Here is a 15,654-nt window from a genome sequence, read left to right on the forward strand (position 1 = left end):
CCTTTATAAAATGTCCAAAATCTCCGCAGTGGTAGCAGCGGACCTGGTCTTTAGAAGCTATTACTGCATATGCACTAGAAACTCCTTCTGCAATACCCTTAGTTACTGCTTGGGCCACTGTGTCTTCAGTGGACAGGTGGCGTGTGCAGCTTTCCAGCATTTGCTCTATGGTAGGTTCTGTGTCTATGGGTAAGGCTCTCAGAATTGCTTTACATTTTTCATTCGCATTACTCATGGCAAGTTTACACAACAGTTCTTTTCTTGCCTCTGTGCTCTCTATCTGTTTTTCCAGAGCATCCTTAATTCTATCCACAAATTTGATAAAGCTTTCATCTATTCCTTGTTTGATAGTAGAAAAATATTGGGTGGGGGTAGAATCATCTGGGGTGAGAAGTAAGGAGGTTTTTGCTGCTATAGCCACGTCTTGTAATGTTGCCTTAGGTAAAGTATCAGCTTGGTCAGAGGGTTTCTGCAAATCCCCTTCACCAGCCAGCTGTTCGAGTGTAAAATTTGGCTTATCAGCATCTGCAGCATAGTTATCTGATAATGTTTTTAATTGCTTTTTCCAATGCCTTTCCCAAAGCATGTACTCGGCGGGAGAAAGGAGGCACTGGGCAATATTTTTAATATCGTGGGGTACCAGAACATGTGCTGAGAACGTAGCCTCTAGGAAATTTCTAAAAATATGTGAACTTCTACCATGTTCTGTGGCTGTATTTCTTAATTGCACAAGTTCTTTATTTGTAATAGGTTCCCATGTCTTTCTATTAGTGGCACCTCCTTTTTTTCCCTTCTTATATTCTACTGGAAAGGCAGTAATTCTCTGAGCTAATTGCCAGTCCCCTGCCTGTGTGGCTTCCATTTTTATTTTTGCCCAAGGATCTACATATTCTATTTCCAAATCAGAATCGCTGTCACTGCTGTCATCAGATGACGAGAAGTGAGAGCTATCAGGCCTTGCCTTATGTTTCTTATGGCTGGCTGGAGCACCATTTGGCAGAGGTGCATGTGGCTGGGCAGGGTATAAGGCAGCACATGGCAGGACGTGGCTACACGTGGCACATGGCGGGGTGGCCGTGCAATGCGTGATACAGCAGGCACAGGACTGGGGGGCGTGGGGAAGGGGGACAGAACTGAAGGAAGTCTGGGGGGTCCCGACCGGGGGCTGCGGAGCGTGGGTATGGGGTTGCACAGCGAGGGTATGGGGGCAGGGGGGGTGCGGGATGTAGGAGGCGGCGGGACTGAGGGAGGGTGCGGCGGATACAATTCCGGCGGCAGGCAAAAGCGCGATGGTGGGGGGGGGCGCGGAGACGCAGGCGGGCTGATCCCCTGCCGCAGCAGGGACGGTGCCGGGGGCAGGGAAAGACGCGATGGTAGCGGGGGGGGCGAGGGCGGGGGAGGGAGTGGGGGCGGACGCGGCAGGGACAGGAGGGACGGCAAGGGGGGTGGGGGGGGGCCCCAGCAGGGTCGGGGGGAGCAGGGGGAGGGGTGGGGTTTGGGTCGGTCCCGGCGGGAACTGGCGCAGATGCTCTCGGAGATAACACAGAGCAAGGAGGCGCGCAGGATGTGGCTCCCGAGGGGAAGGCGGGGGGGAAGAGGGGGTGGGCAGGGGCCGTGGGCGCCCTGGGGTCGGGGGGTTGCGGCGCAGATGGCGGGACACTAGGACCCAGCGGAGTGCTGGAATCCAGGGTGGAGGGGGTGTTATCTCCTCCATTAGCATTTGAAATAGGCGCTTCTGTTAAGTGAGATAAGAACTTTTCGTTTCGTTCGACAGAAGTTAGCCCTGAGGTTAAAATCTTTTTGTTAGTTTTTTCTACAGCTTTAGTGATAGCGTGGAACATAGGTAAAAACTGGGTTACAGAAAAGTCTTGGTTAGTTTGAAACTTATATATCGTGGTCCCAATTGTATCCCAAAAGGAGTCTAAGGTAATAGTCTGTGTATTAGTATCTGGGAAGTGGCAGAGAATCCATTTTATAAAACGTTTCAGGTTAGTTTTTGAAAGGTTACCTTTAGAAAAAGAAAAGTTGTTAGAAGATAGGATTTCTAGGATTAGGGAATATAAATCTCTCTCGTTCTGGGATCGCTTACTAAGCTTTGATCCCATGTTTCAGTTCCCACCAGCAGAAAAAAGAGAAAAAAAAAGAAAAAACCCAAAAAAAAGGACCCAAGGAAAAAATATTTTTGCGCGCAAGAGAGGCTGTGTTAAACTTACACTTTTTCAGCCTGTTGTGGGTCAAAGTTCTGCTGGGGGTCGTCTGCTCGTCAGCCTCCACGGACACTCGCGTGCCCAGATGTCGGGGTGCGGGTCGGCTGACCTCCTTTTCAGAAGAGTCCTTCTAAAACGGAGAGCTTCTCCTTCCAGGATCTCTGGCGAGCGGAGGCAGTGACAATTTCACGAAGAAATGCTGCTCCTCTGAAATGCCAGGTCCGGCATTCAGTTCCGCGGCCAGGCTATCACGGCGGTTCAGATGTCCGTCCAGGGGCCCCTCGCTGTTCGGGCGTCGGCTATGTTCGGGGCGCCAGCTATGGCCCCCAGGGGCAGAAGCCCAGCGGGGAGGCCGGTTGTCCAGGATAGCTCAACGAGGGTCCGGGATCGCCCAGCGGGGGGTTCAGGCAGCCCAGGCAGCTATAGTGATTTGCAGTCAGCTCTTTAGTGATTTCAGCTCTTTTAGCTCGCCTGGGACCGTCGCCCTGGGTATCGCCGCAGCAGACGCAGAGAGAGAGAGAGCAGCGCTGTGTGGGTTCCGCAGGGTTCTTTTATTGGGGTCTCCGCGAAGGTTCCAGGGACAGCTCTCCTCTGCCGAACCGGGCAGAGCTAGGGGTTTTTATACCTTATAGGGGGATTGAAAACTGTCCAATAGTAAGGGTCAGGGGAAAAAGTGACCTATGAATATACAGAGAGATAACAGGGTCCCAAAGGCGGAAGAGAGGGGCTTCTAAAAACCTTAGTCATGCTGACTTTGGTATTTCCTAGCTCAGGCTTCTGATCTCCAGGGCCTTGCAGGCCTTGTGCCTGCTACAATTGATGGGCCCATTAACAGGAGATAAGGAAGAAACAATGCCCCTCCTGGTTTCAGCAGCTCTTGAGGATGGCATTAGAATACATCTTTACACTACAACCCAGGACAAGCGGTCACCCCAGTGTCCAGGTGGCAGCAGCAGCAAAGCCCACCCAGCCCCAGCACTGACTGAGCTCCATGCCCAGGAGGAGCCGTGGATGCCCACGGTGTGGGCAGGCAGAAGCCAGGCAGGGGCTGCTGTTGAAATGGAGGTTTTGGGGGGTTCAATTAAATTAGCAATATATGGACTAAGCATTTAAATTTTAAATTGTAGAATTATGTGTTGAATTTTAACCTTTTACTTAAGAAACCTCTGCCATGGTACAAAGGGCATAGAAAAATGCAAATTTCTGAAGCTTCTTGCTATGAAGGACAATACCAGTGTCATAAACAGGGCAGGAGATCTTTCTCCTTTTTAAGGCCTTTATTAAAAACATTCAGCTCAGGTTGTGGGAAACGACAGGTCGCCCGCACCCCCGCTGCTCCCAGGAGTGGCACGGAGGAGGAGGATGATGCAGCTGTGCCCGCTGTTATGCAGGCAGAGCTGGGGCTTCCGTCCTCGAGGGAGTAGTGGGAATTCCGCTTTTTTGGTCTAACATTCCAGATCCTCTTTCTAGCTGACATCCTTTCAAGTTAGGGTGAAAAGTAAAAAGGATCTTAGCAGATACTAAGGATTAAGTTCCTCACCTTTAGACATTACTTAGGTTTCTTTATTCCATGTTGGCTTCTTGTTTTTAGGAGTTTTTTTCCTGGAAAATTGCAAAATTTGGTGAAATGCATTCTCATCTGCATACTAGCTCTGATGTCACCTCCCCCTGCTACCTTCAGGCTCCTGGGAAGCAGCAGGGGGACAACTGCGCTTGATTTCTAACCATTAACAGGTAATTGAAGAAAAACTATTAATAAGAGGTGATTGCAACATGAAGCTAGCAACAACAAATAGTCAACATTTCAACTCTCAGCACCTGGCCCAACCTGTTTAACTTTGCAGCCTTAAAAAAAAAAAGGATAATTTGTGGGGGCGAACACACCAGGTGTGGAGACACGAGGCTTGACTCCATTTCAGAAGGCTGATTTATTATATATTCTATTAAAATAGTACATTAAAACTATACTAAAAGAACAGAGAGGAAAAAATGACCAGAAGGCTACAAAGAAGAATAATAGAATAGAATGCATAACAAAAATCTTGTGACTGCTCACAGGCTCAACACAGTTGGCTGTGATTGGTCATCAAGTGAAAACAATCCACATGGACCAATGGAAGATGCACCTGGATGCAATGGAAGTTGCATTCAACAGCAGCAGATCGTTATTGTTTACATTTCTTTCCTGAGGCCCTCAGCTCCTCAGGAGGGGAAAAATCCTAGGAAAGGATTTTTAATAAAATATCATAGCTACAGATCACTTTTTTACTCATAACACCAGGAGAAGACCAGGGAATGCCAGAAGCCTAGACTAAGGAGCTCCTCTGTCTCCAAGCTGATCCATCCAACAGACATACTCAGATAAGCACCAGGGGACCACAGTGCACGCACAAAGGAGAAAAGTTCAAAAGTTCAGTCATGAGGAAGACCACAGCCTTCGGCCTCAGAGACCACCAAAGACCCCAGTGTGACCACCACAGGAAACAACGCGTGCCCAGAAGGGCGTGGATCTCATCGCCATGTGAGGGGAGGACAGGCGGGGCCAGGGGTTGAATGTGCATGAAGAGATTGTGTAATGCATTGCATATGGAACATGTTTGTGAACAAAGATGTGGCTCGGACCAGGGCTCGGGGCACAAGTTTTCACGAGAGCCATCTCGCCTGTGCCAGGCCCTGACACGCATACCCACATCATAACTACATCAGGTTGTGGAGTGTCGCTATAGGACATGAAATAAAACAACACAGACATGCATCTCTCCAAGGTAAAAAAGAGGGCAGTTGAATTTCTGACTCCAACATTTACAGATTTCCAAAAGTGACAGTGGATTGGAGGGTGAAAGTGCCACCTCTCCAATGACACTGGGCAAACCAACAGTCCATCAAATTTCTCCTCCTGCAGAAAAGAATGCATAACAATAAGTTATTTGCATAAAATGCGTGAGAAAGTTTGCTACAAGAATGTAAACATCAGAAGGCTTAGAAGAACTTGTCCTAGGGTGAGGTTATGATGCTTGCATCCCCAGTCGTGTGTTCTGTTAATGCTGGATATTACGTACTGTGCCTTCACGACTGGTGCTGAAGAGCAAGGTTTGTTTTGGTTTGTTATCAGCCTGCTCCCCCACGGCTGGCAGGACAGACAGACGGCGCAGTACATAGTGCAGCTTTTGCTTTTTGCTTTGCTTTCTGTTGCTTGCTTTGCTCTTGCTTCTGCTGTGCTCCCGCTTTGCTTTTGCTTTTTGGCTTCTGCTTGTTAGTCAGTTTAGCTAAGCAGTCCAGATTTTTCCCTGGACTGTTTTTCCTTTCCCTTTTTCGAACCACTCACACCTGCTCCAGACTGGGACCTGGGAAACACCGAGAGTTTGCATCCTGTGGCTGCAGCAGCTATCCCCAGCGCCGGAGGGAGCGACAGCAGAGCCACTACTGCCAGGAAAGACTTTCTGAATTTGTCATCCTTTTCAGATGGGTAAAAGCATTGTCATCTGCTATTGTTCATTTTGTGTGCTGGGGGTGTTTTGCCTGTCAAATAAACAGGTTCTTTCCACTTCTCTCCAAGGAATCCTTCCCGACCTGCTGGGGGGAAGGGGCCATGTGGGGTTGCTTTCTGGGAGGGCCTCCTTTGGAGGTCTTCTCCCAGATTGACCCTAATCCAGGACAGAACATTAAAAACCAGGGTGACAGTGGAGTCTATTTATTCTGCAGATCGCTTCACTGTGACCAGCGGTGGGGCCCCGAGGGGATGGGGCAGCCCATGCTGATCGTCCCTGGGCTGAGGGACATTTCCTTCCGTGGGATCATCTGGGCCCAGGCCTCCTCCAGTGCCATGGCCAGGAAAAGAGGGAAGCCATCAAGAGTATCTCCAGGGACACAGCCTGACCGGCAATGTCAGCAGGCAAAACAAAGCTCCTCCCTAATTAACACACACTGGATAGGACCTAATTGATGGGCCATCACCAATGCAGGGTGCTGCACAGGGTCTGCTGCTCTCAGCCAGGGCCAGAAGGAAGGGAAGGGAAGGGAAGGGAAGGGAAGGGAAGGGAAGGGAAGGGAAGGGAAGGGAAGGGAAGGGAAGGGAAGGGAAGGGAAGGGAAGGGAAGGGAAGGGAAGGGAAGGGAAGGGAAGGGAAGGGAAGGGAAGGGAAGGGAAGGGAAGGGAAGGGAAGGGAAGGGAAGGGAAGGGAAGGGAAGGGAAGGGAAGGGAAGGGAAGGGAAGGGAAGGGCTGTGTAGCCTCAGGGTCCGATAGGGCTGGTGAGCAGCCCCAGAGACACAACAACCCAGGTCCAACCAGGCTTGTTTTCCAGGTCAAAACACTCGGCGTAGCTGGCCTGGACTTCCCTGTAGGGCACATGGGGGCTTTGGAGTCCCCCTAAGGTGCACGAGGGAGTGGGGTCCCTTGTGACACACCCAGGAATATTTTAGGTTTCCTCTGAGGCATGGAGGGCACTGGGGTCCACTTCAAATCATGCAAGGGATTTGGAATCCTGTGTGAGGCATGCAGAGGGTTTGGGATCTCTCCCAAGGTGTGCAGGGTGCTGGGATCTCTCCTGAGGCACATGTCGGGGTTCTGGGGTCTCATTTCACATGTAGAAAGGGCTGTGGACTCTCGTAAGCGTGCAGGTGCTTTGTGTCCCTCCTGCTGCACGCAGTGGGGCTGGAGTGTCTGCTGAGGCACGCAGGGGACGGGGAGCTCCGGCAGTCCCTCCCGGGCCCGTGCGGCTCGGGGCTGCCGCGGCCCAGGGCCAGCCGCCGTGCCGGGATGGCGGTGGCGAGGCGCCGAGGCGGAGCTGCCCCGCCGGGTCACGCTGCATCGGCACAGCACGGGCAGTGCTGAGTGCCGGGCAGGCGGCACCGCCAGCCCAGGGGCCACAGCCCCGGCCCTGCCTCTTTTGGGGCCGGGCACAGACAGCCCCGCAGGACGGGCACCGCTCAGCACTCGAGGGGACGGAACAGATGCCAGAGGAGCCCCAGGAGCCCTGGACAGGGCCCTGGCGTTGCCCGCCAGGCTCCCCCAGGCCTGTGGCCATCCCGGGCAGCAGGGGCTCGCTCTGGGCCATGCTCTCCCCGGCCAGCGGGGCTACGGGCCAGCACCCGGCTCCTGCCACTGCCCTGAGAATGCTGAGGGGATTTCGGGGCAGAACTGAACTTGACAGGGACAGAATTCATAGGAGACTTGTTTTGGCCTTTTACAAGGTTAACTGAGAAACAACTTAAAATCCCCGGCTAAATCGTCTGCTTTAACGCGTGGGGATTCCTTCAAGACCCTTCCTAACTCCCGTGGTGCCGGGCCGGGCCGCGTCCCAGCGAGCACCAACACCCAGCAGCTCGATGGATGCAGCACGGCTGGCACCAGGGAAACGAGTCAGTATCCCTACAGCTGCCCGCTCTGCCTGCACGGCTGTCACACAACAGCAATGTTCCAGAAGGAACAGGCATTTTTACATCCTCAGGACCGTGTGATCTTTGGTCCTGGCGGTGGATCAGAGAGAAAAGCCAAATGTGACAGACTAAACTTGACTCTAAGAGAGGGATGCCTCAGCAGAGGGTCTGGGGACCTGTGGTGCCAGCCAGTGGCCTGGCACTTGGACACAGCAGCAAGACCCCAGACTATCACACTTCACCTGGAAGGGTAGAAAAGCTCAGGGGTTCTTTGTTCAAGGTCCTCCAGAGGCACCAGCTGAAGCTGCCACAGTTCCACCTTGATAAAATTGTTTAAAAAGATCCAGAGGTCTGACACTCTGCTGTGGAGGACATTCCACATGTTATATTTGCCAAATTTTCCAATCAAAAAAACCAAAAAAACAAACCCAAACAAAATTAAATAAAACCGCAATTTTAATTATGTAGCTTAATATATATACAATTGAATAAACTCGAAACACTGACTATATAATTTGGTTTAAAGTACAAATAATTTGGTCCTGATAATAGCGTATAAGCAAAACTAACCATGCGGGGTATGCGTGGGGTATGGAGTGCAGGGCTTTTGGACCCCCCGTCACCTCACGGACTAGCTTGTCAAGACAAAATTCCCCTTTTTATGCTGTATGTCATTACCATCTCCTCCCATTTTCGATTCGTCACACTTGTATCACCGCCCTCATCATCACATTTACCACTCATGCTCCACACTTCTTTAAGTAAGTTGTACCACTCTTTGGGGATCTTCTTTGAGGAAAGCCTCTCCTCTTCCTCCACGTCCTGGAGTTCACCTTTTGGATTACACATGCGCACCAAGCTGCTACAGTATAAGCCAATATTGTGTTCTAACATTAAAGCAGTGGATCTCATATAATCAACATTTTCCCAGTGTCCAACCAAATTCTCCTCTGTTCCAACTAAATTCAGTCATTGTTATCTCTTGCTTCTTCCTGTTCTGAACAGCTGCAGGAAAGCGGTGGGGAGAGGGATAAACCCTCCATTCCCTTTCTTGCTTGGCATTACACCTTTAAATGTTTTATTATTTCCAAATATTAATTACTTTATTAATATTGATTACTCTTTCAAATTTGTCAGCATGAATCATATCTATTTACCACACACAGTTCTCATCTTTTGGGCATTTATGAGCTTTTGATTTTGTTTTGCACCCAAGAAAAATATAGCCCCAAATGTGCACAAATAACTCCTTTAGCATGTCCTCCTTTTCAGCTGGTGTTTCCATTGTTCTCTGCTATCTTGTCCTCATCTTTCCATAATTCCTGTGCCTATTCAAGTCCAGCCTGGGACCGTGCATGCATTTGCTTTAGTTCTGTAGTGATTTATGCCCAGCCATCCTGCCAACCACACCCATTTCAATGTTGCAACAACCTGACTCTGGGCTGCAGTATGTGAATCACACTCTGCTGTGTGAGATGGCAGAGCACCAGAGCAGGCACTGAAGAAGGGGCATTCGGTACATTAGTGAAGTGAGTGCTGGAACCTGGGCTAGCTCTTACAACTCCGGCACTACGGCAGGAGTCGGGAACTGCCTCGCTATGGGCATTTACCAGAGGCAGAGCCTTTAGTGCCACTTGCTCTCCAGTGCCAGACACAAGCCACGACAGGGACGAAGCACAGGAGAAAGGAGGAGGCTCCCTGTCTTCAGGTTCCGCAAGGAACACCTTAGTCCAGGCGAAGAGAACAGGATGAGAAGCCCCTAGCTGTACTGCCCAAGGGGTTTTGTACAAATACAAGTCATGGGGTGGATGCAAACAATGAACCAATAGGGAATGCTCAGGAGAGGAGTGAGGGGATTACATCAAGTGTCTGGGGCCAATTGGGGTAGGAGGGTGGAGAGGATGGGTCACAAGGGCCAATGGGGCTTCCAGGAGTAGGGGAATTCCAAAGGGGAATTGCAGTCATGGATTGCCCAAAGATTTGGGAACCAAGGTGTTGGGTTGCCTTGACAGGCAGGGAAAGAGCTGGAACAAGGGGTGGGGAAGTGCACGAGGGACAGTTTGGAGGGAGGGTAAAACCCACAGGTGAACCAAGTCAGGAAAAAATGGGGCACAACAGAGCCCTTAAACAAGACTTGAAATGGAATCAATAAAATAAATTTGAACTGCAACAATAAGAGCATCTTGAGGGACACAGCCTGACCAGCAATGTCAGCAGGCAAAAGAAAGGTTTTGCTGAGCAATGGCCTTTGATGAAGCAAACCATTTACAATCAGGGCAGTCCATTCATGCGGATGGGCGCACACTCTGGGGGTACAGCTGAGGCCATGAGGTCACAGAAGGGCTCTGGGGTCACAGCAGGCTGAGCTCTCAGCAGGCCCTGAGGTCACAGAGGTGCCAGACCCCGTGGTTGCAGAGCAGCACAAGGAGGCAGCAGTCAGTCCCTGAGCACAACTGTTGCAGCATCAGCGGCGGTGGCAGCAGCGGTGCTGACCTTGGGACAGCGGTGTCAGGACAGCGGTGGCAGCAAGAGCTGCGGGAGTGGGGGAGGACAAGGCACCATGGCCCTTGCTCTGCGCCTCCTACTCCTGCTGCTCCTGGCCGTGGCCCTGCCTGCCAGGGCTGCCCAGGCTGCTCCGCTGCAAGCGCGGCGAGCAGGTGAGCCGACAGCCTGGCTGCCCTTTCCCGGCACAGCGCTCCCTGCTCCCTGGGAAGCGCTGGGGATGGTTTTGCCCAGGACTTTAGGGAGGGTTTCCTCTGTGGGAGGGAGAGAGACCCCACGGGCCCTGGGCTACTCCAGCCACCCCTCCGGAGATGTTGCAAAGGGCCTGCAAAGAGGTTGGAGAGTGAGCAGGAGCCAGCCCAGAGCTCCACAGGCCCCTGTGCAGCTTTAGCCATGTCCATTCACATCTGGCTCCCACAGCCTTACCCAACACCCCTGCATTGCCCAGTTCCCTGTGGCAGATGGGGATCCCAGCACACCATGGAAATGGTTCTGATCTGTGCTCCCTTCTAGACTGGAATCGTGACGTGGGTTCTCAGGAAATCCTGATGAATGATGGTTTGAAGTTCCTGGAGGATGCTGGAGGCAAGTTTTCATTCTGCCTTTCCTTAGTGAATAATCAGGGTCAGTGCAACAGAAGCTCACTTATAAACCATTTCCCTTAATATAATCTTAAGATTAAAAGAATCTGGAAACCTTGCCCTGCTCCCTTCTGGAGGCCTGAGGGCTCCCACAGGATCACTGTCAGTGGGAGGAAGGAGCATTTAGCTTTCAATCTTCCTCCTGAGTGCTGTGCCAGTGTGCCCTTCCGTGTGCTCTGTGCAGTCACAGAGAAGAGCAGAGAGGGAAGGGGCCGGGCCCAGGGCTGTGCCCCGGGGCTGAGCCTTGTGGGCAGCCTGAGGATCTCCTGCAGTGCCACAGGAGCTCTTCTGTCCTGCCTTTCTTTGCAGCTGAACCTGCCGGTGAAGGTCCCACATCCAGGACTGAGGCTCTGGGAGATGCTGAGGGTAGGTCAAGGCCTTTCCCCTGGGAGAGCTGCCAGCTCAGAGCCCAAAGCTGGGCCAGGGGGGCAGTGCTGCAGGTGCCAGCACAGAACCATGCACGTGTGTACCCGCGCCCTGCACGATCCCCTCACCACTGCTGCGGCTCAGTGGTGCCCGTGCAGATCAGCAGAGATGGCAGAAGCTTCTGTGGCTGTTGAGTTACAGGTGTGTCTACAGGGAGGAGATTCATACGTACGTTGGTGGTTATTGCCAACAAGACCAGTCTGCATGGCAGGGGTGAGTAGTGTGTCCCTGCTGACCCCACAAGTTGAGCACTGCTTTTGTGGGATCCATTCCTGGGAAATGGAAATATTTTTCTCTAAGTTCCTCCGAAGAGGAAGATGCAAGACACAACAGAGAAGATATCCCTGGAACCATCCAAACAGATGAGGCAAGTGCTGAAGAAAATGCTGCAGGGAGGACAAGGTGGGTGCATTTGCCTCATGATTCCCCTGGGACTCAGCAGCCGGGGGCTTTGGCAGCACATCTGAACGCATGGTTCCCGGCACAGCAGGATGGGATCCATGGCTCATTCCCAATGAGGAATGTTTCCATCTGATCCAGCTGTCCCTTTTCCTTCTCCAGAAATGAAAGGAGAGCCTGTGCAGATGGAACCATTTCCCGGAGGAAGTGGTTCCGTGCCAGCATCTGTTGAAGGAAGGGAGGCCATGCCAGGCACAGGCACAGGAGGTAATTGCTGTGCCTCTGGGCCTGAGCCCTGCTGAGGCTTGAGCTGCCCTCTCTGCTGCTTGGCAGTGCAGGCACAGCCTGGACTAGAGCGGCACAGCCCAGGGGAATTATCCCGAGCAGGCTCAGGGCACTCGGGTCCTGAGCAGTCCTGCTGGGGTCCCTCCATGGGAGACATGTCCTGAAACCTGGGAGTGACTGCACGGGGTGCCCATGGTGGGGAAAGGACAGAGGGGGAGAGGAAGGCTCCAGTGTGTCCTGAGAGGGCCTGGCTGTTTGCCCTTGGGATCTGGGGGGTTTCCCCACAGAAGGAGGGCAGGAGGGACAGAAGGAGGTAGGGAGGCATAACTGTGTCACTGCCTGCTGCAGTTTTCGCCGGGGTTTTAGAGAGGATTTCCTCTGTGTCTGAGGGAGAGAACCCCGGGGCCCTGAGCTACTCCAGTCACCCCTCCCAGGGGTGTTGCTGAGGGCAGGGAAAGAGTGTGGAGAGTGATCAGGAGCCAGCCCAGAGCTCCCCAGGCCCCTGTGCAGCTTTGGCCATGTCCATTCCCATCTGGGTCCCATAGCCTTACACGACCCCCTTGCAGTGCCCTTTTCCATGTAGCATTCGGGCATCCCAGCATGCCACAGATATGGTTCTGATCTCTGCTCCCTTCTAGACTGGAATCGTGACATGGGTTTTCAGGAAGTCCTGATGAAGGATGGTTTGAAGTTCCTGGAGGATGCTGGAGGCAAGTTTTCATTCTGCCCTTCCTGAGTGAATAATCAGGATCAATGCAACAAAAGCTCATTTATAAACCATTTCCCTTAACATTATGTAAACGCTGAAGGATTCTGAGAATCTTTCCCTTCTCCCTTCTGGATCCCTGAGGGATCCCTCAGGATCGCTGTCAGTGGGACGAAGGAGCATTGATCTTTCAGTCCTCCTCCCGTGTGCTGTGCCAGTGTGTCCTTCCGCGTGCTCTGTGCAGTCAAAGAGAAGAGCAGAGAGGGAAGGGGCCGGGCCCAGGGCTGTGCCCCGGGGCTGAGCCTTGTGGGCAGCCTGAGGATCTCCTGCAGTGCCACAGGAGCTCTTCTGTCCTGCCTTTCTTTGCAGCTGAACCTGCCGGTGAAGGCCCCACATCCAGGACTGAGGCTCTGGGAGATGCTGAGGGTAGGTCAAGGCCTTTCCCCTGGGAGAGCTGCCAGCTCAGAGCCCAAAGCTGGGCCAGGGAGGCAGCGCTGCAGGTGCCAGCACAGAACCATGCACGTGTGTGCCCGCGCCCTGCACGATCCCCTCACCACTCCTGCGGCTCAGTGGTGCCCGTGCAGATCAGCAGAGATGGCAGAAGCTTCTGTGGCTGTTGAGTTACAGGTGTGTCTGCAGGGAGGACTTCTCCAGCTCCAGGGCTGGATGCTTGGCCCCAACCCAGCTCCCATGGCAGGGGTGAGTAGTGTGTCCCTGCTGACCCCACAGGCTGAGCCCTGCTTTTGCGGGACCCATTCCTGGGAAATGGAACTACTTTCTCTTAAGGTCCTCCAAAAGGGAAGACCCAAGATGCTGCAGCAAAAATGTCTCATGAGGCAGATGAATTCCTGAGAGAAACACAGAAGGAAGCACCCGGAGGACAAGGTGGGTGCATTTCCCTCATGCTTCCCCTGGGACTCAGCAGCCGGGGGCTTTGGCTGCACATCTGGACACGCCGTGCCCGGCACAGTGGGAAGGGATCCATGGCAGCCTCGCTGCCCCGCTGCTGCTTTCACGCCCTGCAGGGCTGTTTCCCAACCTGGCCTGGCTGCAATTCCTCCCCAGCCTCTGCAGGATGGAATTTGGCATTAGCTGATAGGGTGCCCCAACTGTACTGTGGGCCTGAGATCCCCTGCCATTTCCCAATCTCTGAGAAGATCAGGAGGTGCAGCTGTTTGCACAAGGGAGTGCACTGGCCCAGCCCCAATTACCTGGGCTGTTTCCTGATCTTTACCTGTGACTTTGACAAGCATTGCCACATGAAGGTGCCACCTCCCCAGTGGGGAGTGTTTCCATTTGATCCAGTTGTCCCTTTTTTCCTTTTTCAAGTGATGGACCAAAAGGCTCTGCAGGAGGAGGAACACTCAGGGAGAAGCAGTGGCTCACTGGCAGCGCTAGCTGCAGGAAGGAAGGCGATGCCAGACATGGGCACAGGCACAGCAGGTAATTGCTGTGCCGGGCTCAGCCCTGGCCGGGGCTGTGTGGCAGCAGCTCTTCCCCCAGGGCCTGCCCTTGCCCGGCCCGGCAGCAGCCAAAGCTGGAGGCGCCTCGGCTTCCAGGCCTCTGGAGCTGGTTCAGAGCCCCGGGGAAACGGGACTGGTGCAGCAACGTCCCTGGCGCTGCAGCTGCTGCAGAGCTGGCCCTGAGTGCCCAGAGGCCCAAGGCACAGGAGCAGCCCCGAGCGGGAGCCCTGCCGCCAGCCCAGGGCCAGAGCCAGCCCTGGCTCCCCGACTGGGCAGGGGCTGCGCTGGGTCCTGACAGGGTCTGAGCCTGTCCCCTGGGGCTGGGGGAGCTGTCACGGGGCAGGGAGGGCCAGGGGTGGCAGTGGCTGCTCAGGGATGGCTTTGGCCCGTGTCCCTGGCAGCAGCCACTGCCCAAGCAGCTGCGCTGCCCCCGGGCTCTCCTCCCGGCCTGCTGGGCTTTGTTGGCTGGCACAGCCTGTGCCAAGGGCCGGCAAGGTGCCTGCAGGCCCCAGCTCTGGGGGAAACAGAGAACGTCCTGCCCGTATTCACCATGCTGCCAGCTCAGCAGTGCAGCACAGCACGGGCTCACGCTTCCCATTGCTCCCACAGATGCAGCTGGCACCACAAGACCTGTTCCCAATGCCCAGGATGGCCTCGGAAGTGGTTTCTGTCAGGGAACAGGCTGCTGGCTAGGGTTTCTGGCAGGCGTGCTTTATTTGGAGCTTGTCTTCATATTGTGCTGCATTGGAATCTGGTATTCTTGGAACAGAAAACAGTGAGTGTTTTGTGCTCTCCCCCTCCAACAGCTTCTTTTGAAAGTCTAACGTGGACAGGGAACATTCACATTGAGGCTGCAGTGGAGTTGTGGCTAGTCCATGATAGTCCAAATAACTCTCCTGAGGGTTCTGCTGCTACCCAGTGCTTCCATTGGCCTCTCAATTGCTGGGCCTTGTCCTGGGGCCCTGCTGGGTCTGCAGCCAGAGCTGGCTCCCACTGAGGCTGCCTGGCCAAGAGCAGCCCCAGGGGCACGGGGCAGAGGCAGAGGGAGGTGGGGAGGAGAAAGAGCAGGGCCGAAGTTGCCCTTGAATGTCAGAGGCGCTCTGGGGCCCGCTCCTGGCCAGGGACCCTGCCCAGAGCTGTGCCCTGCTGGCCGGGGCCTTGAGGGGCAGCTGTCCAGCTGGGCCCAGCTGTGCCAGCAGCTCCAGCCATGCTGGGGAGCCTTGCCAGCTCTGGGCCCTGCTGTGCACGAGGGTCCCTGTGTGCCACTGGCAGCTGGGGCCTCAGCCACCACCTCTATTCACAGGTGCTCGCGTGTATCTTCAGAAGACAAACCTAAAAACAGAGGCAATGACAACCTGGCAGTTTATCCCAGCTCTTCCCTTCTGCCCCTATCTGCCCTGCCGTGGCTGCATCCCCGCCATGCGGCCGTCCCAAAACCCACCCCTCCTCAACGAGACCCTCTGCCCCTGAGCCCCCTGGTCCTGTTCCCCAGCCAGGACTGAAGGTGGGCAGCCCTTTCCTGGCAGGGCAGGGCTTGTCCCACATTTTATGTTTAAATAAAGAATTAGAGTTTTCACAGCTATGTCCGGGTGGTAGCACCAACAAAGCCCACCCGGCACCAGCACTGACTGAGCTCCATGCCCAGGAGC

General features: G+C 53.9%; 1 protein-coding gene and 1 long non-coding RNA gene across 2 annotated transcripts in view; one reads left to right on the top strand and one right to left on the bottom strand.

Moving 5' to 3' along the window:
- LOC135307549 (serine/threonine-protein kinase PAK 1-like) overlaps positions 1-15,654 on the bottom strand; it is a 437,852-nt gene that overhangs the window by 88,459 nt on the left and 333,739 nt on the right. The gene's annotated exons all lie outside the window — the stretch shown is intronic.
- Positions 11,293-12,546, top strand: LOC135307473 (uncharacterized). The gene is made up of 4 exons (XR_010368195.1): positions 11,293-11,365; positions 11,453-11,554; positions 11,714-11,818; positions 12,475-12,546. It is a non-coding gene; the product is annotated as an uncharacterized LOC135307473 (long non-coding RNA).

The sequence above is a fragment of the Passer domesticus genome, chromosome 9 (genome assembly GCF_036417665.1).
Source record: "Passer domesticus isolate bPasDom1 chromosome 9, bPasDom1.hap1, whole genome shotgun sequence".
Classification (NCBI taxonomy): Eukaryota; Metazoa; Chordata; class Aves; order Passeriformes; family Passeridae; genus Passer; species Passer domesticus.